This window comes from Peromyscus eremicus, chromosome 1 (assembly GCF_949786415.1).
Source record: "Peromyscus eremicus chromosome 1, PerEre_H2_v1, whole genome shotgun sequence".
NCBI lineage: Eukaryota > Metazoa > Chordata > Mammalia > Rodentia > Cricetidae > Peromyscus > Peromyscus eremicus.
The window spans coordinates 1,367,999-1,393,086 of record NC_081416.1 but is presented as its reverse complement, the minus strand read 5'-3'; the positions used below and the strand labels follow the sequence as shown (position 1 = coordinate 1,393,086).

The following is a 25,088-nucleotide window of genomic DNA, read 5'->3' as shown; positions in this document are numbered from 1 at the left end:
CTGTCTTTCTCTCCCCCCTACCTTTCCTCTATATACAGTCTCATAGAAAGAAAACATGAAACAGTACTCTTTGAAGGAAGAGGACTTTCCTTAAACAATACATGTAGAAAGGGCATAGTAAGGAGTGATTTAACATACAGGCCAGAAGTCCCTTCAGCCCAGTCTGTGTCTCAGCCCCATTTGGGTGGGTATAACAAAATATCATAAACTGCATGGTTTATAAACAAGAGAAATTTGCTTCTTACAGTGATGGAGGCTGAAATTGATCAAGGTCAGGGCACAGTGTCTGGCAGGGTCACTTTCTGACTCACGAGGGACACCTTCTTGACATGTCTTCACTTAGTAGAGGGACATGGAAGCTCACAAGACCTCTTTCCAAGACACTAATGCCATCTATGACGGTCTTCCCTCATTACTCTTCAAAGCCCCTCCTCCCATATGTCACACCGGGGCCAAGCTTTCAAAATATCAGTTTTGGGGGGAGACCAAACATTCGGACTTCATACTTTCTCCTTCTTGCTGTGTTAGATGGGTCCCCCATATGGAATCAGACAGTGAGGTGAAAAATTTTTTTTTGACAATTGAGTCTTTTAATAGAAAAAAAAAAACCACACGTGCAACAGTAGCAACACACATTTCTTCCAAACCAGACAGCTCTGAGTTTCAGTTCTTCGCCTTGGGAGGTGGCCTGTACACACCTACAACCACAGCATGGTCTCGTTCTTAGGGCTCTAGCGTCAACTGCTCCTGGGGCTTCACGTTCTCTTGGTGCATCTTCTTCACTTCCGATGCAAACACAGCTTCTGCTGAGGCCATGGAATCAATGCAGTTGGCCTTAATGGAAATCACAAAGTGTCCTCCATTCCGCAGGAAGGTGTGGGCATTCAGGGCCACAATCCGGGTTTGGTCTGGCTGTGCCACATCAGCAAAGATCACATCCACCATTGTGATAAGCACGCAGTATTTGTGTGGGTGCCGAGCATCTTCAATCACAGGAATAAAGTTGGTCCTCTTGGCCAAGTTGATGAGGTCACGGTCAGAACTGTGGGAGAACTCAACTACATAGACCAGACCATCCAGGCCAACAATATCAGAGACATGAGAAACGGTGGTGCCTGAGGCTGCCCCAAGATAGAGCACCTTGGCCCCTGGCTTGATGTGGATCTGGACTATGCCCCCCAGGATTGCTGCTGCCAGCTTGGAGCGGAAGGGGTTCCAGGCTCGATACTCATATATGGATTCTCCAGGGACCAGATTCTTTGTGACCAGGGCATCCTCCTTTCCGCAACAGATAAAGACGCCTTCATGCCGATGCGGTTCCACCATGACATTCTTCCCTGACTGGTTGCCTCTTTTGCCTCCCCGGCCACCACCTCGACCCCAGCCGCCCCCAGACTGGAAGCCTCCACCTTGTCCACCTCCTCCTCTTCCACCTCCTCATGCCCTGAAGCCTCTACCTCCACCTCTACCTCCACCTCCACCTCCACCTCCACCTCCACCTCCACCTCCACCTCCACCTCCACCTCCACCTCCACCTCCACCAAAGCCTCCTCGTCTGCCTTGTCCTCCTCCTCTACCGCCTCTGTCGCCACCAAAGTCGGCCCCACGGGGGCTGAACCTGGCTTCATCACTGCGTTCTGGTCACGTGGCTCTGGCAATCTGTGGTGTCTCCTACTCCACCGAGGTGAAAATTTTTAAATCTGCATTTAACTAATCTGAGTGTGAGCCAACAAGGACATCGAAGAGTCTCTTTGGGGAAATCCAGAAGAGAAAGAATTTTCCTCTTTTTTGTTTCTTTAGGAATAAAATTTTAACAAGGGGACACAGAGGTGGTTAAGGATAGAAAATAATGTCCTTAAAAGTCTCACTTTGACAATTTCACTAAGATGGTCTATTACAGGTTCGCGCTCTCCTAAGCACAATGCCCTAAGACTTTGCAGCTGTGGTTACTGATCAATCTGAAGAATGACATTTCTGAGAATGACTTCTATCAATCCAGCCATCACCATCGATGGGATTCATATGACTATGAAATAAGAAATGCCAAGGAATTTACCTCTTTGCTATTGGATTGAGATTTGATGGAAGAAACAGCCAGGCAATTAATTCTATTTAGGAACCATGCATCTCAGCTTTGAAGTAAAATGGATTTCCCTGTGGCTTTATATTGGTTACAGCTTTTATTAAATTCAATTACTTTTCCCTCTGGTCAGCTCCATAAAGGTACATTCATAGAGTGGGATGGCTCTTAACAGAACTATTTCCACTGGAAAAGATGGTGCCTGAGTGGATTTGGCCACTAAAAAGGGTAGTTCTATATAAGCAAAATAACAGATGAGAGGGTGTGTTTGTGTGGTGGTCTTCGAGTCTTGCCACACTCTCATCAGCTAGCAAAGCAAAGAAGTAAGACTCAATCTCATTATCCGTTTTCCACTGTCATGCCTGTATCCCCACTCAATGCCCTTTGTCCCTTCACTGCAGAAACCAGTGAAACCAGGGGATGAAGCGATTCTTCTCTGGAGACTTCTGGAGGTTCAGATGGTTGGCATGGGAAAAGCCCAGAAAAAAGTTATCTGGAAAGATCACTGGGAAGCAAGGCCACCAGCTCTAAGCCTAGTTCTATCTCTAGCCATCGGAGATTGGTTGCATCTGTTCCTGAACCTTGTCTTCATATGACCTAAGGCAGGCCTGATGACTTAGCCTCCCTGACCTGTATGGCTGTCCTAAGACTCAAACAGGAGAGTGAGACAGTAAAGAAGTTACCATAGCAAGGCATTGGGGTGGGGGGAGGTGTTCATTTGTAATTTATGAACTAGCAAATTGCTGTTTCAATGTTATTTCATGTAAACTATGATTTGAATAATTTTCTTTTCCAAATGTGATAGGATGTATCTTACCATGTGGAAAGAATGACCTTCTTCCTCAAAATGCCTACTCAGAGATATTTCTAAAAATCTAATATTATTTGGCTAGAAAGTGACTGCAAAAATTGACTGCATCATCAGCCAATCAGGTGGCAGCTCCCAATGAAGGCATTTTCTGACTTCAAGTCCAATGTATTTCTCTAATAAAATGACCAATTTTACAAGTCCCGGGCATTGCTTAAAAATGGTTGTATTAGGATCAAAAGCTCTGGTGCCACCTGGGACCAATAAGTGGTCTGTTTCTTCCAGAAACATCACCTACTTCAGCCCCAATCCTGGTTTCATGAAATTAAGAAGCACAAAAAACATTAGGCTGGCTCAAAGAGCTCATTGAAGAATTATGTAGGTAAAATTCAATATTATGAGCTGGTAATTTTCCTCCAGGTTTGTCATTGAAAGGAGCCAAGTCTAAACTACAATCAGCATGCCTTCCACCAGTAAAACACTTCCCAAATGAGATTCAAACTCAATCACAAAATCTGCAAGAAGAGGCCTAAGAACAGTTGAACCTGATTGTTGGATATCTGCATTGCTCTCCCTCACTTCTCTTTGTGAAGTTGTAGTAGATGTGAGTTCCAGGCAGAGTCCATTTCAGCTGACGTAGCCATCATGCCTGACATTAGAGAGAGCATCCTTGACATGAAAGATCACTAGTAGCCACATCAGACTTCACAGTCGAAGGATCCTATGTTCTGGCACTTTGGGTATACAGTGTTTAGCAATTCAATTGCTTAATCATTATGTGTTGACATTAAATCACTGAAGTTTTGTACACTGATTTAGACTATGGGGTTAATGTAGGGGCATAGGATGTGGTTCTGAGCTTAATGGGCTCTGAACGTAGTTTGACAAATATGTAAAGACAGTGGCTTAGATTCAATATTATTTATCAAATGACCACACTGTCTATTATGTGGGATGAGTTTGTCTAGGATCTCAGAGAAGGGCACAATACATCTACTCAGAGAATGGAGCAATGTCTCTTTTAGACAAGCTGCTGGAACAACTAGTCACCTATGTGTTTTTTAAAAATATACTTAATTGAGATCTAGACTTTTCATAAAAATTAACTCAAAATGGACTATAAACTAAAATTTGCAAGACAAAACTATTAAATTCTTAAAGATAAAAAACAAAAAATTAGATAGTCATGGCTATGGTGATGACTTATAAATCATAGCAAAGGTTCTGTCTGTGAGAGAAATAACTGATATGCTGAATTTCACTAAAAATAAAAATTATGCTTATGAAAGACACTATAAACAGAATAATGTGTGTTATCAAAACAATAAACAAAATACAATGAAAACATGAAGTTGAGAAGATCTGGGGAGAATTAGAGAGGCAAGTGTGGGGTGAAAGTGGCCATAACTCACTGTATACATGCATTGAAATTCTCAAAGAATAAATAAAAAGAATAAGATTAGGAAAAGTGTTTACAGAAGATACATCTTGTAAATAAAGATGTATTTGTCCCCAATTATATAAAACACTCTTAAAACTCATCAATAAAAAAGTTAATACCTTAATTAAAAAGTAGCTGTTAAAACATAGCAAAAGAGGGTTGAGTGCTGTGGGATGGTCTGTATGTCAAGTGTGTTGCTGATTGGTCAGTAAATAAATCACTGATTGGCCATTGGCTAGGCAGGAAGTATAAGCGGGACAAGGAAAAGAATTCTGGGAAGTGGAAGGCTGAGAGAGAGACACTGCCAGCCGTCACCATGACAAGCCACATGGGAAGATCCCGGTAAGCCACGAGCCATGTGGCAAGGTATAGATTAATAGAAATGGATTAATTTAAGCTGTAAGAACAGTTAGCAAGAAGCCTGCCATGGCCATACAGTTTGTAAGCAATATAAGTCTCTGTGTTTACTTGGTCGGGTCTGAGCAGCTGTGGGTCTGGCAGGTGAGAGAGATTTGTCCTGACCGTGGGCCAGGGAGGAAAACTCTAGCTACAGTTGGGGAAATGTCTCAGGCAGTAAAGTGCCTGTCTTGGAAACATAGTGACCTAAATTTAGACCCCCAACATGCAAGTAAAGAGTCTGGGCATGGTGGTAAGAGCTTGTAATCGCAGCACCTGGGAGGTGGGGACTGGGTGATTCCTCGAACTCATTAACCAGCTACACCAGGTTTGAGACTCTGTCTCAAAACATAGAGAGTGATTAAGATAGTGACACCAACTCAGTCAATATACCTAGGAAGAAGCCACTGAGTGTTTGAATGCCCCGTCTGCTGCTTATGCTCAGTTTCTCCTTCTCAGGAGAGTTCTTCTGCCTGACCTGAGACTCAGCCTTTACCTTGATAAACACACATGTGGGAGAAGACAATGGAACCCTTCCCTGTAAGCCATTCTGATGGGAAGGTGGTGGTATTTCTTAATATGGTATTGGTATTGTTTGCTTTCTATGTTGTGTCAAAAACATTCTTTAAAGTCCTTTTGAATTATATACCAAATTCAGATCACATAACATCAGTGACTGTTTATCATGCTTGGTCACCAGTAATTTTATGTGAGAATGTGTAATCTTTCACAATTCCACATTTTGGAATGTGTGGAAAATCATTCAAAGACAATTGGTCAAGCTAACATAATTGTACTTCAGAGAAATAATTTTTCAACAATTTAGAAGAAAGAGGGGTGGTGATTAAAAAAAAATATGATAGCAGAGTTTCAGACAGGCAATGGTCCAGATGATGTAATCACTCATATTCTCATGATTCAAGAATTTGGAAGATTATATTATTGTGTGTGTAATGATGAGTCAGAACAGAGATATGCATGTCATCTAACAAGGCCTCTCAGGTCTTTATTATTGGGCTGCAACCTAACTGAATCTATTGATGTTGGTGAATTATGAGTCAATCAAAACAAAGTTGGGAAGCCCAAACAGCAGGGTCAAAGGCCAAGGTAAAAGTCTTTAAGTTTTCATCAAATGTTTCTAGCTCACTCATTTCAGGCACGTGGTAAAGTTGTATTTTATGACCCTCTGCCTTTGATATAGAACTGTTTTACTAGTACTAGTCAGTAATTTGTGATCAGAGATAATTTGACATTTCTCAGTGGAGGATTTAACTAGGTTCTCCTCTGCTACCTCTTTCTCAATACCAACAAGATTTCAAAGAACATCAGCTCCATTCCTTCAGGCACTAAAGACATCTCAAAGAAGAGCCTCCTAGGCAAGCTGCAGTAAACATGCAGCATGAGAAACAAGTCTTTGTTATTCCGAGCTACTGATATTTAAGGGATAGTTACTACTGAAGCATGACCTTGCTGATCATGATGGATAGTGCACCCATCTCCCTAGGACAGAGCTCTCCAGTCTAAAGACTTCATCTGTACTTAGGGTTCTATTTGAAGTCAGGAACAATAACTGAAAACTTCAAGATATCTAAATGAGGGGACTGGAGAAATGGCTCAGTGGTTAAGAGTCTTTGCAGATCTTGTAGAGGACCAGAGTTCCTAGCACTCACATTGGGTGGCTCATAGCTGCCTATAACTTCAGGTCCAAGGAATCTGCATCCCTCTTTTGGCCTCCGTGAGCAACCCCACATGCATACACATAAAAGAATAAAATAATTTAGAAAATATATCTGTGGTGGTTTGAATAAGAATGACCTCCATGGACTCATGTGTTTGAATACTTGGTCCACAGGGAGTGGCACTATTAGGAGGAATGGAATTGTTAGCGTAGGTGTGGTTTCGTTGGAGGAAGTGTGTTACTGGCAGTAGGCTTCGAGGTCTCAGGAGCTGAAGCCAATTCTCTTCCTGCTGACTGCTGATCAAGATGTAGAAGTCCTCTACTGAAAATTCCCTGTTTAGATCTGTGCCCCATTTTTTAATTGGATTATTTGTTTTTCCAATTTCTAGTTTCTTGAGTTCTTTATATATTTTGGATATTATCCCTCTGTCAGATGTGGAGGTAAAAATCTTTTCCCATTCTATAGGTTGTCATTTTGTCCTATTGACGGTGTCCTTTGCTTTACAGAAGCCTTTCAGTTTCATGAGGTCCCATTTACTAATTGTTGAGCTTAGTGCCTGCACTATAGGTGTTCAGATGTTGCTTCCTGTGCCAATGCATTCAAGGCTATTCCACACTTTCGCTTCTATCAGGCTCATTGTGTCTGGTTTTACATTAAGGTCTTTGATCCATTTGGACTTGCATTTTGTGCAGGGTGACAGATGCAGACATTCAGTTATGTCAGCACTATTTTTGAAGATGCTTTATTTTTTCCACTGTATATTTCTGGCTTCTTTATCAAAACTCAGGTGTCCATAGGTGTGTGGATTTATGTCTGGGTCTTCAATTCTATTCAATTCCATTCCACATAAATGTGTCTGTTTTTTATGCCAATATCATGTGGTTTTTATTACTACAGCTCAGTAGTATATTTTGAAATCAGGGATGGTGATACCTCTGGCAGTTCTTTTATTGTATAGGATTGTTTTAGATATCCTGGGTTTTTTGGTTTTCCATATTACATTGCATATTGTTTTTTCAAGGTCTGTAAAGAATTGTGTTGGAATTTTGATGGGGATTGTGTTGAATCTGTAGATTGCTTTTGGTAGCATGGCCAATTTTACTATGTTAATCCTACCGGTCCATGAGCATGGGAAGTCTTTCCATCTTCTGATATCTTCTTCAAGTTTCTTCTTCAAAGTGTTGAAGGGTTTTTGTTTATTTGGTTTTGTTTTGGTTTTTTTTTTTTTTTTGAGACAAGGTCTCTCTGTGTAGTTTTGGTGCCCATCCTGGATCTTGCTCTGTAGACCAGGCTGGCCTCACAGAGATCCTCCTGGCTCTGCCTCTTGAGCGCTGGGATTAAAGGCGTGCGCCACGGCCACCCGGCTAAAGTGTTGAAGTTTTTTATCATACAGGTCTTTTATTTTCCTTGGTTAGCGTTACCCCAAGATGTTTTATATTGTTTGTGGCTATTATGAAGGGTGTTGTTTCCCTGATTTCTTTCTCAGACCATTTGTTATTTGTATATAGGACAGCTACTGAATTTTTTTTATTTAATCTTGTATTCAGTCACTTCACTGAAGGTGTTTATCAGCTGTAAGAGTTCCCTGGTAGAATTTTTGGAGTTGCTTATGCATAATATCATATCATCTGCAAATAGTGATACTTTGACTTCTTCCTTTTCAATGTATATCCCCTTTATCTCCTTCAGTTCTCTTATTGTTCTAGCTAGAACTTCAAGTACTATATTGAATAGATATGAAGAGAGTGGACAGCTTTGAGGAATCTCAAATGGCTGAGATAACACCTAAAGAAATGTTTAACATCCTTAGCCATCAGGGAAATGCAAAGCAAAATGACTTTGAGATCCCATCTTTATCTGTCAGAATGGCTAAGATCAAAAACACAAGTAATAGTTCATGCTGGTGAGGATGTGGAGCAAGGAGAACACTCCTTCACTGCTGGTGGGAGTACAAACATCTAGAGCTGTTTGGAAATCAATACGGCAATTTCTCAGAAAATTGGGAACTGATCTATCTTAAGACCAGCTATATCACTCCTGGGCATATACCCAAAGGAAGTGCCATCCTATCACAAGGACACTTCTTCAACTATGTTCATAAGAGCTTAATTCATAATGGCCAGAAATTGGAAACAATCTAAATGTCCTAAACTGAAGAATGGATAAGAAAATGTGGTACATTTACACAATGGAATATTACTCAGCTGTTAAAAACAACGACATCACGAAATTTTCAGGCAAATGGATGGAACTAGAAAAAAAAATCATCCTGATTGAGGTAACCTAGACTCAAAGAGACAAACATGTTATGTACGCACTTGTAAGTGGATATTAGCTGCAAAGTAAAAGATAATCATGCTTTAGTATACAGACCCAGAGAGGCTAAGTAACAAGGAAGGCTTAAGGGAGGATGCAAGAATCTCCCTGGAAAGGGGAAATAGAATAGATTTCATGGGTGGACTGGGGTGAGGGAGATGGGAACACCAGGAATTAGGTTGGAAGGGAGAGAAAATACTGGGAGAAATGACTGGAATTGGGGGGGGGGGGCATTTCCAGGGAGAGGTAGAAACCTAGTGTAATGGAAACTCCATGAACTCTATAACCCTAGCAAAGACTCCCAGTAATGGGGGACACAGAGCCTGAACAAGCTATCTTCTATAACCAAGCAAGGCCTCAAGTAGAAGGTTTGGGACACAAACCCAGCCTCCAAACTTTCAACCTACAGTTTGTCCTGCCTTCAGAGTGTTCTGGGACCAGAGCCTAGCAGAATCATCATCAAAGAGACCAGAGAGAAGTTATCCAGCAACTGGTACAGAGTCCCATAGCCAAACATTAGGTGGAGCTCGGAGAGTCCTGTGGAGGAATGGGAGGAAGAATTAGAGGAACCAGTGGGATCAGAAACACCACAAGAACATGGCTCACAGAATAAACTGATCAGGACTCATGGGGGCTCACAGAGATTAGGGATCCTATAGGGCTCTGACCTAGGTTCTCTGTATATATGTTATGGCAGAGGAGCTTGGTGTTCTTGTGGAATTCTTAGGAATTCTTAGAAATCTGACTTTTTTGCCTACTTGTGGGACCCTTTTCCTCCTACTGTGTTGCCTCATCCAGCCTTGATTTGATGGTATGTACCTGGTCTTACTGTAGTTTATTATTTCGTATTTGGTTGATGTCCCTGAGAGGCCTGTTCTTTTCTGAAGGGAGGTGCATCCAGGGGAGAGGGGAGGTGGGGGAAGAGACTGGGGGAAGGGTAGAGAGGGAAAACTGTTGTATGTAATATATGAGAGAATTTTAAAAAAGGATGTAGAACTCTCAGCTCTTTCTCTAGCACCATGTGGGTCTGCACACCACTACGCTTCCTGATGTGATGATAATGAACTAAACCTCTGAATTATAAGACAACCCCAATTAAATGTTTTCTTTTACAAGAGTTGCTGTGGTTATGGTGTCTATTCATAGCAACAGAAAACCCCAACTAAGACAATATCTAAATGCTATTGAACATTCAACTCATACAAGTAATTCCCATAGTTCTGATCTTAGACACATAAAATTTACTAACATTCTATTATTCCAACTCAATTTCCATTTTCTCTACCTAGTAACTACATCCACCCTGCAATGGTGGTGAACACTGACAAAAGCTTACTGCATGTTACCCACTCTTGAGCATCACATATGAATTTGCTCTCAAAAAAGATGCCAGGGTTTATGAGGCTGTCTAGGATGAGATGCATTTGCTCTCAGGATTTGAAATATTAGAACTCTAAATCTAGAAGAAGCCAAATAAAGGAAGAAGAAATAAAACAACTGACTTAAAGTGGCTTAAACAATAAAGGGATTTATTGTTCCCATAACTGAAGTAATTCAGTCAAGTCACCCTCAAGCACAGTTTGCTCCAAGGGTTCATCATGTTCTCTAACGGCCAAGTATGTTTTCTCTAAATTCTCTACCTCTGCTCTAAGTGTGGTAATTTCCTTCACTCTGGCTTCCCTCAGGATAGCTAATGGCTTCCTCCTTACCTCTGCCAATGATCTAGAAGAAAAGAGAATGTCTTATCCCAGAGCCAAAAAGGCAAAGACTTGAGGCTAACTCATTGAACCAGCTTGTCTCACATGCTTACCTCAGAATGGAGACCTAAGGAAGAACACAGGTGGGTGGAAGGTGCTGAAGTCCCTCTAAATCACATCTCTGTCTAGGGTAGGGAGCTAGAATTAGCTTGTCTGAAATCCCATGAAACCCCAGAAGAAATGTGGACTACCAGGAAATGCCACAGAACAATGCCATGATGGGGAGAGGAAATAAGGCTTAAAGAGCCCAGTTTGGGAACACAGGAGTCAGTGAAGAGTCCTGGCTTTAAACCCTGGTCTCTCAATGCCAAATCTCATCATTTTGACAACTGACTTGAGGAAAGGCTACATTTTGGACTCTTGGTCAGGCATCTAGGTCAACAGAGAGTCATGATCACTCATATATAATCTGTTCATTGACCATAACCTCAGGAGTTCATAACACCATGGCAAAAGTCCTCTGGTTATCCAACATGTCTCTAAATGGATACATCAAATACAAGGCTTCTTTAGAAGTCTGGTATATGGGTGGTATCAGTTAATGTAAGAAAGCATGCAACTTCAAATTCGTTTCAAGACCAGATGTCAATCCTCCTCCAGCACAAATTATTGAGAGCCAAATGAGATGGGAAGAAAATGCTTCCTTTTCTCAAGGCTGAAAATTCCATAAGGAATTATCAGCTAAACAGCACCAAGGTTAAGCTCTGTGCCTGCCCCAATGTTTGTGGTGGCCAGATGCTTCATGCCTGGTATATCCTCAGCCCTTCTGATTCTGAACTCTTGATAACTGTGCTCCCCACATCTCCCTCCTGCTCCTCCTTTCCTCCTCATGTCAGGAATGGCCCTTCTCACCAGCTGTGATTCCATTTAAAAACAAACCATACTGGGTGTTGGTCTTTCTCCCTCATGGCTTTCCATCTGCAAGATAGCCACTGCTGTCTGTAAAGTCCATCTCAGTTCTAAAGATTCTTTCTGTACCCTCATCCTGACAACTACATGCTGTGGGATGGTCTGTATGTCAAATGTATTGCTGATTAGTCAATAAATAAAACACTGATTGGCCATTGGCTAGGCAGGAAGTGTAGGCGGGACAAGGAGGAGAATAAAGCTGGGAAGTGGAAGGCTGAGAGAGAGACACTGCCAGCTGCCATGATGAGAAACAGCATATGAAGATGCCGGTAAGCCACGAGCCATGTGGCAAGGTATAGATTAATAGAAATGGATTAATTTAAGCTGTAAGAACAGTTAGCAAGAAGCCTGCCACGGCCATACAGTTTGTAACCAATATAAGTCTCTGTGTTTACTTGGTCGGGTCTGAGCGGCTGTGGGACTGGCGGGTGACAGAGATTTGTCCTGACTGTGGGCCAGGCAGGAAAACTCTAGCTACAACTACATCCCTCCCTGAAGTCCCTTATGTCTCTCCCACCTCCTCTTCAATCTCTTCTCCACACTGATTCATGGTTTTTTAACCTTAAAATATGATCTGATCCAATTCCTCTTTGTTTTGTGTCTTGAAGCACACACACACACACACACACACACACACACACACACACACACACACGCACACATGGTTATATTTGCTTGTCTACTGTCTGTATCATCACCTAGATTTCAAACTTCTCAAAGACGGGTATATTTTAGTTATCAATATATATTCAATAATTAGCATACAATGAGAAGTAAATGCTTAGTATATAATAGAAGTTCAATAAATATTTAATGAGTGAATAAATAGTATGATTTTAGCTGAGGAGCTAGCATCCCTTTTCCCTGTCCCAATTTGTTCCTAGGTAATGTGGCATGTTTTCATCTAAATGAAAAGACACTTCACAAGACCAAAGCAGTTACATATATAATCATAATCCATTTAGCTCTGTAATTAGACCTTAATGTGGCTGAATTCAGCAGATGGTACAATGAAGAGACTGGGTGTTGAGAAATATTAATGATACTTTGACACCTTTCCCGATGAAAGAACCAGTGGAAAAAGAAAATAGGAAAAAAAGATACACGGATGCCCCAGAGAGGGAAGTTCAGGCCTGCAGTTCAGAGCACAGAGAATACTAATGTCAGCCAAAGAGAAACAGAGAGATCCAGTGGAGGCGTGTCAGAAAAGGAGCTTCACACACTGGGTCAGAACAGATTCAGGTCAGTGAGAAAACAAAAAGGGAGAAGAAAACTTATTGATGTCCCCATAAATGCATTTGTCAAGATGCCAGTGAGGAAGTTCAAAGAGCAACGGTACCCGAGGAGCTTTTGTTTTCAGGACCTGGTTGCTTTGTGCATTACAGCAGGAAGATTAGTGCAGATAGTCAATGCCACCAATTTCTCACAGCACCAGTTTGCGAAACCCATCAGAAAAAAGGGAACATGGGCTAGTGAGACAGCTCAGCAGGTCAGTGCTGCCTAGCCTGAGGACCCAGCCAAGCTTGATCCACGGGACCCAGAGTGTCAAAGGAGACAACTGCTTCCCACAAGTGGCCCTCTGACCTCCATACCACATTGTTACACACACACACACACACACACACACACACACACACACACCACATACACAGAGAGGGTGAAAGAGGGAAGGAAGGAGAGAGAGAGAAACAGAGAGGGGGTTGTTGAAGTTTACTGTAGCTTTTAAGGCAGGGCAAACATTACCTCATAAAGACAGAGAGGCTACAGTTTTTGTGCCAAATCTTCTGAGATGCATTTTGGAAATGCTATTCTTAGCACTTTCTAGGAGGTAGGAGTTGTTTCTGGGATACTAAGATCATTTGCTGAAAGCTGTGAGGAATGTAGCCAATGTCTATTCATGCCCACTCATCTCTAGGTAAGAATTCTCCAGAAATCTTCTGGATTGGTTCTTGTATAGAACAATGCTGTCTCGTCTTTCTACCCTCCCTAAGGATTTGAATTAAGTCTCCTTTCCTCATTGGTTCTTTGCTTCACTAAAAACAGTCAACAGTACTGTGGTATTGTCTGATGAGCATCTAGAAGTGACTTTGAACATTAATGTGTTCCATATGAAGGTGTGGGGCCAAATCAGTGTAACCCACACCTGTCCCACCTGTCTTGAGGGGCTGGCTGTCCACCTGCCATCCAGAAGACAGACAGGACTCTGACAAAGGCAAACCCAGGAAGAGCAGAAGGGATGGTGGGGTAAGCAGAGGAAATCCATCTCATCTATCCTATTTATTTGGAAGGTGCCTGAGTATCCACCTGACCTGCTGAACATAAATCTGGGGCGTCATCTCATCTTAAATGTGTTCATTAGGAGTTTTCATCAGATAGTATGAATCTCCCTGAACCCCTTCCTAAGTATCAAGGATCAAGGGGGAAAGATTTGCAAGCTCGTGTGTGTGTGTGTGTGTGTGTGTGTGTGTGTGTGTGTGTGTGTGTAAAATTTAGGGAAGGGTTACATTTGAAATACAGAGATTTGAATTTACTCTGTCTGGCTCTTGACACACTGTTGTTGTTCCATGCAAGGCTTCTTTTCATATTCTTAAATTGCATGTTTATTTATCCTCTGGTATCCTCACTTTTACCCACCCTTGCTCACTCCCATCCTATGCGACCACTGCAGCTGGTCTGGTTAATCTTTGAACATGTGTGCGTTCAAGGAAAATGCAGAGTTTTTGTTATTTTTCATTTACATATGCAGTGCTGTAATATAGATGCTATTCTGTTCCATGCTGGGAAAGAGTCACACTTACATTTTCTCACCAGTCCACCCTACTATATGTGTATCTATCCTGTGACTCTCAATTGGGGCAAAGCATTTATGATACATGTGCTTTGTGTTTCACCTACTCTCGTGAAAGCCTCTGTTCCAGTGAGCTCTGCTATAGCTGTCTGCTTGGAAACTGTCAGAGAATTCCCATGGATACATCTTGAAAGGCATAGTTGCTAAGACCTAAAGCATTTCATTATGCTGATCACCATGCATTCACTGTGCCCAGGCTCTCCAGTGCTGAAGAATGAGCCTAGACTCCTACACCCCACCAACGCTGGGCACCACCTGGCTTTCACTCTACAAATCTAACCTAGTACCTCCTGGATTTTCACCATCATTTTTCTTGAAAACCTCAGATTTTAAGAATGTGCTGTGTTTATCCTCAGATCTTCAAAGCACTTCAAGTGTCTCCTCACTGTATAAATAGCTTGTTGCACCAAAAGGAAGAGCCAACATCTGCCCCTTCCCAGTGGTACTTGGAGAGATCAAGCCACTGAATCTTGAGACTTCTACCTACAGACTGGTGAAGAAGGAAGGAGGAGACCTGTCTTTTTTTTCACTGTAGTCCTTTATCTATTCAACTCACTGTTCTAACCATTAGACTATACTTTCTGAGTGGGGATAGAAGACATTTTTTAGCAGGGTGTTTTGTCAAGTGCAGAAATGAAAGCTACATAAAGAGAAATGTATAGCATAGTTCACAGAGTGAAGTTTTCCAAATGACAAATGACTTTTTTCCTATGTGTGTATGCGTGTGTGTGTGTGTGTGTGTGTGTGTGTGTGTGTGTGTGTGTGTCTGTGTGTCTGTGTCTGTGTGTGTGTGTCTGTGTGGTTTAGGCAATGTATGTGATCATGTGGGTGTGGGACTGTGGAAGCCACAGGCTGCCTTTGGTATGTCTTCCTCAATCCCTTTGCACCTTACTTTTTGAGATTGTGTCTCTTCATTGAACCTGCAGCTTGTCATTTTGACTAGGCTGACTAGGCATCAAGTTCAAGAGAGGATCCTGTGTCTGTCTCCTCAATGCTGAGGTTAAGAGATACTCACAGCCAGGCATAACTTTCTACATGGGTGTTAGGGACTTGAACTTTACCTACAGAGCCATCTCGCTAACCAATTTTTTTTTTGTTTTGTTTTGTTTTTTAAAGAAAACATCACTGCTCCAGGTTGAGACAAAAAACACCAAGGTCATAGACAAGTTATTCTAATTTACTAAGAGAATAAATAAGATTAGCTGGACCAGAGTCTTGACAAACATTGCCCTGTCACCCCAAAAGTTCTTTGTTCCTTTTCAGCACACCATAATTAATCCTCCAATACTTAGGTACTTAAAAAATTTTCTCCCTGAAGCAGCAGGAATGATTATCATGAATGATAAGTAAATTTGTCAGCATTAGTGAACTAAACTAAGTCCCATCAATCCACACAGAGACATGCCTGGGGCTGGGAGGACATAGCCGCTATTCTGAAGAATGGCTTGGGTGGGTGTCATCCTCTTTTCCCTGCTGACATTACAAGTATATTATGTGTAATCTAATATTTGCCAAAGCATTGAAAACTGCTTTTGATTGAATGAATTTACTGAAAAGCTTCATAGATGTAAATGGTCTTACGACTCATTGGTGAGAAAAGATTGATTTCTATAATAGGATCCAGCTGTAACTTGCCTTGAGCATGGCCAAATTCTTCAGGGGAACCTTGGCTTTTTTTCTTTCAGTGTAGTGGAAAATGATATGCTATAGGTCTATTTTTTTGGTGGGGAAAACTTGTTTAAACACATTCAGAATGCTGCTCCTGTTTTTATTGAAGCTAATCCTCCTGTTTCCCTTGTTAAGAAAGCTTAAATATAAACAAAATCAAATTTGTTCTATGTGAGCTGGTAAAGCCCACTGCCTGACAGTAATACAAAGTGGACTGAAATAGCTCTCCCCAAACTTATACCAGAGAGGTAGTGCTAAATAAATTTGTAAGGCAGAATAATACTAAAGACATCAAAGAATCCTGTGTGCAATTAAAATTAATAACATTAATTGCAGTTGACTACATTGCATGTTCTCAGGACAGAGACCTAGTGGCACTCTTTTCCACAGATGGTCTCCTTTCGAAGTAATGGAATGAACAGGGCTTCCTGGAAGTCAATGTTGATTGCTTATTATTATGAAACTTTTGCAGCCATATTTAATAACATCCATTCTTCCTATGCTGGGAGCCATGTAGGATCAACTGGGTTGAAGCAAGATATCTATTTTATTAAAGGTAAAACCAAATGATTGGGCATTGATGCCTTATGCATTGGAAGTTAGATGGAACTGAACTGGTCCCCAATCATCCATAGCTCTAGTCTCCTAGCAAAGGCCTTACACAAGTAAAGCTTACCCACTGCACTCACACTGTCACTAAAACATCCTAGAATGCAGAAATGCTCCCCTCAAGGAGGACAAAGTGCTTCAGAGGTAAGGTTCCCATCCTGCGCAATCCAGGGAGCCACAAACCCTGAGGTTGGGCAGAGCTGGACTGTCCCCAGGCTTTCTCTTCTGGAAAACAGAGAGGAAAACTGATGCCCTTCTATGGAAATACACAGTCATGGAATTAAAATGTCAGAGAAGGATGTGATTTAAAATCATGTCTTACTATTGTATTTGTGCCTCATCGGGTTTAGAATTCTCAAATTTATTCTTGGTGTGGTAAGCAGAGTAAAAACTGAGGGTAAATACACTTCTAACATTAGTGTTCATCACAGAGCTCAGCATCAGGTCTCAAGTGTGGTGGTATTGTGTTCCCCAAAATATTGTGCACGCTAATAAACTTATCTGGGGTCAGAGACAGAACAGCCACAATATTAAACATAGAGGTTAGGCAGTGGTAGCACATGCCTTTAATCCTAGCATTCCAGAGGCAGAGATCCCTCTGGATCTCTGTGAGTTCAAGGCCACATTGGAAACAGCCAGGCATGGTGACACACGCCTTTAATCCCAGGGAGTGAGCCTTTAATCCCAGAGAGTGGTGGTAGAAAGCAGAAAGGTATATAAGATGTGAAGACCAGGAACTAGAAGCTTTTGGCTGGTTAAGCATTCAGGCTTCTGAGCAACAGTTCAGCTGAGATCCATTTGGATGAGGACTCAGAAGGAAACAGGATCAGTTGAAGAATTGGCAAGGTGAGGTGGCTGTGGCTTGTTCTGCTTCTCTGATCTTCCAGCATTCACCCCAATACCGGCTCCAGGTTTGATTTTATTAATAAAAACATTTTAAGATTCATGCTACACTCAAATGTGCCCTCTATGTAACTGTTAGTGTCCAAGTAATTGCTGGCTCGTACTTTTTATGTATGCACTTTTGGTCTGTTCACAATTTTTTGATGTGACTTCTTAGTAAATTGTTGCTGGGGAGACTCAGTCATTCTCTGCTTGGGCAACTATTTAAATTGGGAAACTTCTTGAATGACCTTAATTGGCTAGAGAGAGAAACCCCTCTTGTAATGTGCCTCCTCTTCTGTGTTGGCTTCAGAATCCCCCGGATGTGTGACGAACATTAAATAAACCATCACTTTGATTTTGCGGTCCAGGCTTACATCAAAGGTACCACCATCAAACACTTAACAGTGGTGATGAAACCCAATGTGGCTCTGTAGTGCAGAAGGCAGACAGCAGGCAGGGTGTCCTGGGGTGTCTGCACAAGGCTCCTCACAGGGGTGATCAGGGAGGAAAACTGGGTGCTGCTGCACTGCAGGTGTCCTGCCAGCTGCCACTCTTTGATTTTCACCTGGTTCTTTTGACACTAGTGGAGTCTTGGGTTCAGCTCAGCTTTCACAGCTCAAAACCAACCTGCTAGAATTGTGAAACATGGAAACACCTGTTTTAAAAATTGATGGTTTTGATTTGAGTCAGGGCCTCATAATCCTGATGGTTTCTATCTTGTTATGTAGTTGAGAATAACCTCAAATTTCTGATCCTCTTGCTTCCACCTCTCAAGTGCTGGCATCCACCACCACACTGGGTATATGCAACGTTGGGGGTTGAACCTAGGACTTCTTGCATCCTACTCTGCCAAGTGAGCTACATCTCTAGCCCCTGAAAAGTTATTTTTTTATGCAGATGAACACTATAAAACCCTAAACTACCCCATTTTGTAATTGTGGCATTTTAGGGCTGTGGGAGATTTTAGAATATCAGATCTAACACCCCCAACACTTCCTCTTTCTATCAAATGAGGAAATAGATGCAAAAAAAAGTTTAGTAGTTGAATCAAATTTACATATGCAGTCTTCCATCTTTATTCATTTCTGCCTCAACAAACTCTGTAAAAGTATAGAGAACACTCAGCATTAAAAAGAGGAAGGTAGTGGGGATGTCACCCAGTGACCTGACTGGAGGAGGGATCACGTTCTCTAATCAGCTGTAGACACAGTTCCTCCTCTTACTTCTGCTCCATTAATTCAACCAACCTTGGATTGAAAATTTTCTTTAGCTGTACTGTACATGTCTAGATGGTTTTTATTGTCATTATTCCCTACATACTGTAGGACAGCAACCATACATGCAACAGTTGCGGCTGACATGACAAGTGCTTTCAGGTGATTTGAATGGTCAATACCTGTAGGTCATGCATGCAAACTGCTACAATGTTGGATATCAGGGACATAAGCAACTGCACATTTTGGTACACAGGGAAAATCCTGGCATTTATTTCCTAGAGACATCAAGAGACAACTATAGCATGTTGCAGAGCAAAATTAGTGTTGGGACACTTTTCCTATGCCAGATAGCTCTCTTTTTAATACATTTGAAACTAGAGTCACTAGTCTCCTATTCTACTTCACTGGGCAGGTCATAGTTTCTATCTGGGAAAGCCAGGAAAGAACCAATCCATGAGTTTTTTCTTTCATACTTGATTGAACAGAGAACAAAAATCACATCGTCCATAGTAACAATCTGTGTGGGTTGTTTGGCAGGTCCTGGGGTTCAGGAGGATTAACGGGGGTCAGCTTTGACATCAACTCTCGACTATGAAGAGTCAAAGAAAAGTTGGAAATGGGTAGGGTAGCAAGAGCATCCCCCTTGGCATTCAGGTTGTGCAAGATAGGAGTAGGCTTAGCAGAGATGGTCACAGAGGATCCACCTACCTGTCAGGGCATTTTTGAAGAGCCAGTGCCTGGAGGAGCAGGGATCTTCTTCAAGGGCCATCAGCCACTGCAGTGACAGCTGAAGACTGGACACCTGGGGACCCACAGGCACCTTCAGACAAAGGAGGGCAGGCAAGGGCAGAGATACTGACAAGAAACCCATAAAAAGAGACTGAGAGACTGAAGGAGGAAGGAAAAAGCCAGGTGACACCACTTGGGTTTAATTAGGTGACGGGGGAGACTTGAAGCCTGAGAGCAGAGACACCTGGGGAGTGAAAGCTGTAGGTCAGGGGCAAAAGTTGAGCAAAACAAGTCACCTGGGACCCTAATTGAAGCAATCCCTGGGGGAACTTGTGAAGAAGCAGGATAGGGAGGCAGAGAGGGGGTTACAGCAGATGAAGGATAGAAATGGAAGCTGGGAGGGAGGGAGGGAAGGAGGGAGGGAGTTGCAGGTGCTGACAGAGGTCTCAAGGCCTAGGAAACATTGAAGGGATGAGCCTGTTGACTGGATATAATATAAGGGTAAATGCCAAGCCTGGTGGTATACTAGAAAGGACTGGCGCTCAGCCTAATGAGTCTCTCTCCTTTTAGATCAGTGGTTCTTAACTTTCCTAGTGCTGTGACCCTTTAATACAATTCCTCATGTTGTGGTGACCCCCAACCATAAAGCTATTTTCATTGCTGCTTCATAACTGTAATTTTACTACTGTTATGAATCATAACATAAGTATCTGACATGTAGGGTATCTGATATGTGACCCCAGTGAAAGGGTCGTTTGACTTCAAGGTGTAAAGATCAACAGTTTGAGAACCAGTGTTTTAAATTTTGTTTACCTTAAGCATCCATTGGATAGCCTTGTGATTCTGTGAAGACTAAATCAGATTTTCGCTTTTCTCATTTCTTTATTTTGCAAATGCTAAACTTACAGAAGAATGAGAACATTACCCTCTGTCCTCATGAATTCTCTTCAGCATGATTGCAAAAGGAGGCCATTTTGCTTGTGTTTGAGCTCCACATTCATTTTTAGGCCCATTTGAATATCAATTGCATACATCATAACAGTTTTCACTGATGGATACTCTGATACATCCTGTTTCTAAGAACAAGGTCACTGCATTACATAAATATGAACATACCTAGGGAAATTTTCATTAATTTCACTTATTAAGTAGTTCATATTCAACTTTCAGTTATCCACCAAATCTCTCTATTACCCCTTCAAATCCAAAAATACAGAGATATCTGCACAATGCATTTATGTATGTCTCTGTGACCTATTTTAATTGGAAACACTTTATTAAATAATTATTGTTTGCCTCCCCTCACAGACTTTCTTGAAGATGGGATCCATCTCATTCTGGTTTTGCTGTAATTTGAAATTTTTCTCTTGATTAAAATTAAGTATCTCTGGCAAAAACCAATTCCCTAAGAGATACTGTCTTTTCAGAGGGAAGCTGCACCTCAGGGCTCCTTGGCTCACCCATGAGTACATGAATTTTGTTTGTTTGCTTGTTTGTTTTTAAAATTTATACTCAGGTCTTGGTTTCAATTTACAAGTCATTTGGGTTATAAGCAGATAGTTAAAATAGTTAATAGCCACCCAGCCATATAATGGTCATTGAATTTGATGCTAAGATTCAAGGCAAGAAAAACAATCTGTTAAAGAAAGTAAATTCTAGAATGTTTGCTGTGGGATGTTCTGTATGGCAAATGTGTTGCTGATTAGTCAATAAATAAAACACTGATTGGCCATTGGCTAGGCAGGAAGTGTAGGCGGGACAAGGAGGAGACTAAAGCTGGGAAGTGGAAGGTTGAGTCAGAGAGACACTGCCAGCCGCCATGATGACAAACAGCATGTGAAGATGCCAGTAAGCCACGAGCCATGTGGCAAGGTATAGATTTATAGAAATGGATTAATTTAAGCTGTAAGAACAGTTAGCAAGAAGCCTGCCACAGCCATACAGTTTGTAAGCAATATAAGTCTCTGTGTTTACTTGGTCGGGTCTGAGCGGCTGTGGGACTGGCAGGTGAGAGAGATTTGTCCTGACTGTGGGCCAGGCAGGAAAACTCAAGCTACTAATGGCGTCCAACGTGGTGGCAAGAGTTTTCACCTAAAACCTGAGAAAAGATTCTAAAACAGAGCTAAAAACAGCTTCCTAATTGTCTCTCTCAAATGAGTGGCAGCTGCCGGTTTGAGCTACTTGTGGGTTCCTGGCGTGTGCGCTCGACCTGCATATGGCAGGAATGAGGCCTCTGCAAGTGGCACATTAAGCTGCATGGTGGATTTAGCCTTTGCTAGTACAAAACAAAAAAAGAGGTTTTTGGGCTACACGCTGCTTGGATAAAAGCATAGACCCACGATAGCTCCCAGAGCTGGTGGAAAACGAACCACCGCCATGTTGGGAAGCTTAGGTGGGCGGAGCCAGCAGCCACAGCTGCTGCAGTTTAAAGCAATAGATTCACAATAAGACAGATTCAGATGTAATAGTTTACAATGTGTGTAAAATATACGTAGGCTTGAAAGAGACAAAAAAGGTGATATATACAGTTATATAAACAAATACATAGTTTTAAAAAATAAAGTCTTTAAAGAGACAGTAAAATTAATATAAAAAATAAGCCACGTAAAGATGAATATTACACAGAGAATCTGGATTGTGTTGTCTTTGGGATTTTTAACTGCAGAAAAACATTTGATCGTAAAAGATGTTGAGTTAAACCAATATGTATATTTTAAAGATACCTTGACTTTAAAATTTGGATATAAAGATATGTTGCTTTGGAAAGGAGACTCTGCTTTTGTTCCCACAAAAAGCCAGAGGCTATGGATTTGTTCCAGATTAAGATACATCAGGTTTGACCAGCCAAGACCCCCTGAAAGGTCTCCGATGACACCATGGCCCAGATGATCCGACATCCAGAATGGTTTGAAGGCATCTGGCTCAGACGATACAGCCTCATGGACTATTCCATAATTCTAAAATTTTCTTTGTTTCCCCATAAGATACAGCGCCCCTCTCCAGCAGGAAGTAGTAAGAGAAGCTACGCCCAAATTCCTAAATTATATGTAATTTTACTTTAAGGTTAAAACGTTCCTTTTTGAAAAAAAAAGGGGGGGGAGGGGAGTGCTGTAGGATGTTCTGTATGGCAAATGTGTTGCTGATTAGTCAATAAATAAAACACTGATTGGCCATTGGCTAGGCAAGAAGTGTAGGCGGGACAAGGAGGAGACTAAAGCTGGGAAGTGGAAGGCTGAGTCAGAGAGACACTGCCATCCGCCACGATGAGAAACAGCATGTGAAGATGCCAGTAAGCCATGAGCCATGTGGCAAGGTATAGATTTATAGAAATGGATTAATTTAAGCTGTAAGAACAGTTAGCAAGAAGCCTGCCACAGCCATACAGTTTGTAAGCAATATAAGTCTCTGTGTTTACTTGGTCGGGTCTGAGCGACTGTGGGCCAGGCAGGAAAACTCTAGCTACAAATGTTGCTGCCCAAGACAGAGAAAATTGCAGAAGAAATTCCTGTCCTGGATTCCATGGGGTGTTTATCTGAGAACCCTGGAGGAACAGGACTCTGCACTATGGTCCTCCCACAGACAGCGCATCGGTAGACGTCTCTATGAAGAACCTGGCACAGAGTACTTCATGCCTTAGCCAGAGGATCCATGTTCTGGATGCCTATGACAGCAAAGAAGCTCCCCTTCTGCTTTTGTTGGCCTTTTTCTTGTTTGCTCACTCTGAGTTGGGGGGTCTTATGTAGCCTCGGCTGTCCTCTATCTCCAAAGTACTGAGAAAGCAACTCAGTGCCACCACATCATGTTGGACTCAAAGATTCTTGGCCACATGTGAGTTTCTTACTTCTGTGGTACAGAGGTTTTTCATATAGATTTTGCATTATATACAGAACATACATATATACTTCTGAAGTCAGATAAAATAGACCCTACATTATACACAGAAATATGGATATGTGGTATATATTATGTATTTATAGTCAGATAATAGTGAAATTGTCTTGAAATTGATCAAAAGATCTACTTTATTTAATTCTGAAACTAGTAGTTGCATATAGGAAAAAACAAACAAATCAAAAGGGTATTGGGAAAGTTAATGTCTCCATACAAAGGGCTGGCCATTTTCTTCAGAAATAACTCCACCAGTCTCTTCTCTTTTTTAAAAATTTTTATTAAGAAATTTTCTATTCATTTTACATACCAACCACAGATCCCCCTCTCCTCCCTCCTCCCGCCCCCCCCACCCTTCCACCACAACCCACCCCCCATTCCCACCTCCTCCAAGGCAAGGTCTCCCCTGGGGAGTCAGCAGAGCCTGGAACATTCAGTTGAGGCAGGTCCACCCCACCCACTCACCTCCACCCCCACTGCACCAAGGCTGCAAAAGGTGTCCCACAGTAGGCACTGGGCTCCAAGAAGTCTGCTCATGCACCAGGGATGGCTCCTGATCCCACTGTTTGGGGGCCCCCTAAACAGTTCAAGCTAAACAACTGTCTCCCATATCCAAAGGGCCTCGTCCAGTCCCATGGGGGCTCCTCAGCTATTGGTCCACAGTTTATGAGTTTCCACTAGTTTGGCTGGCCATCTCTGTACATTTTCCCATCATGCTCTTGATGTCCCTTGCTCATGGAATCCCTCCTCTCTCTCATTGATTGGACTCCTGGAGCTCAGCCTGGCGCCGTGAATCTCTGCATCTGATTCCATGAGTCACTGGATGAGGGCTCTATGATGACAGTTAGGGTATTCACTAATCTGATCACCAGAGTTGGCCAGTTCAGGCACTCCCTCAACTATTGCCAGTAGTCTAAGGTGGGGTCATCTTTGTGGATTCCTGGGAACTTCCCTAGCACCCTGTTTCTCCCTATTCCCATGATGTCTTCATTTATCATGGTATCTTTTTCTTTGCCCTTCCATTCTGTCCCTGTTCCAGCTTGAACTTCCCATTCCCTTATGTTCTCATCCCCCATCCCTTGCCCTCCATTACCCCCTCTCACCCACAGTTTGCTCATGTAGATCTCATCTATTTCACCTTTGCAGGGTGATCTATGCGTCCCTCTTAGGGTCCTCCTTGTTAGCTAGCTTCTCTGGAGCTGTGGGTTGCGACTGGTTATCTTTTGCTTTACATCTAGTATCCACTTATGAGTAAGTACATACCATGTTTGTTCTTCTGAGTCAGGGTTACCTCACTCAGGATGATATTTTCTAGTTCCATCCATTTGCCTGCAAAGTTCATATTATCTTTTTTTTTTATTGCTGAGTAGTACTCCATTGTGTATATGTACATTTTCTTTATCCATTCTTCAGTTGAGGGGGATCTAGGTTGTAGTCTTGAATGCACTAGCACAGGAGACCACTTCCTAAATATAACACCAGTAGCACAGACACTGAGAGCAACAATTAATAAATGGGACCTCCTGAAATTGAGAAACTTTGGTAGGGCAAAGGTCATGGTAAATAAGACAAAATGACACCCTACAGAATGGGAAAAGATCTTCACCAACCTCACATTTGACAGAGGGTTGATCTCCAAAATATATAAAGAATCAAGAAACTAGACATCTTAGGGTCCTCTTTTCTAGGTAGCCTCCCCGGAGTTGTGAGTAGCAGTTTAGTCATCCTTTGTTTTACATCTAGTATCCACCTATGAGTGAGTAAGCCTCTGTGTGTTTACTTGAGCAACGTGAGTGGGAGAAATTTGTTTCAAATGCCGGCCAGCTGGGACATAGGAAAACTTCCAGCTACACGTCAT

The 25,088-nt window shown here is 42.0% G+C and overlaps 1 pseudogene; it reads right to left on the bottom strand.

Annotated features, from left to right (window-relative positions):
* Positions 1-663: 663 nt before the first annotated feature.
* Positions 664-25,088, bottom strand: LOC131897774 (rRNA 2'-O-methyltransferase fibrillarin-like; annotated as a pseudogene).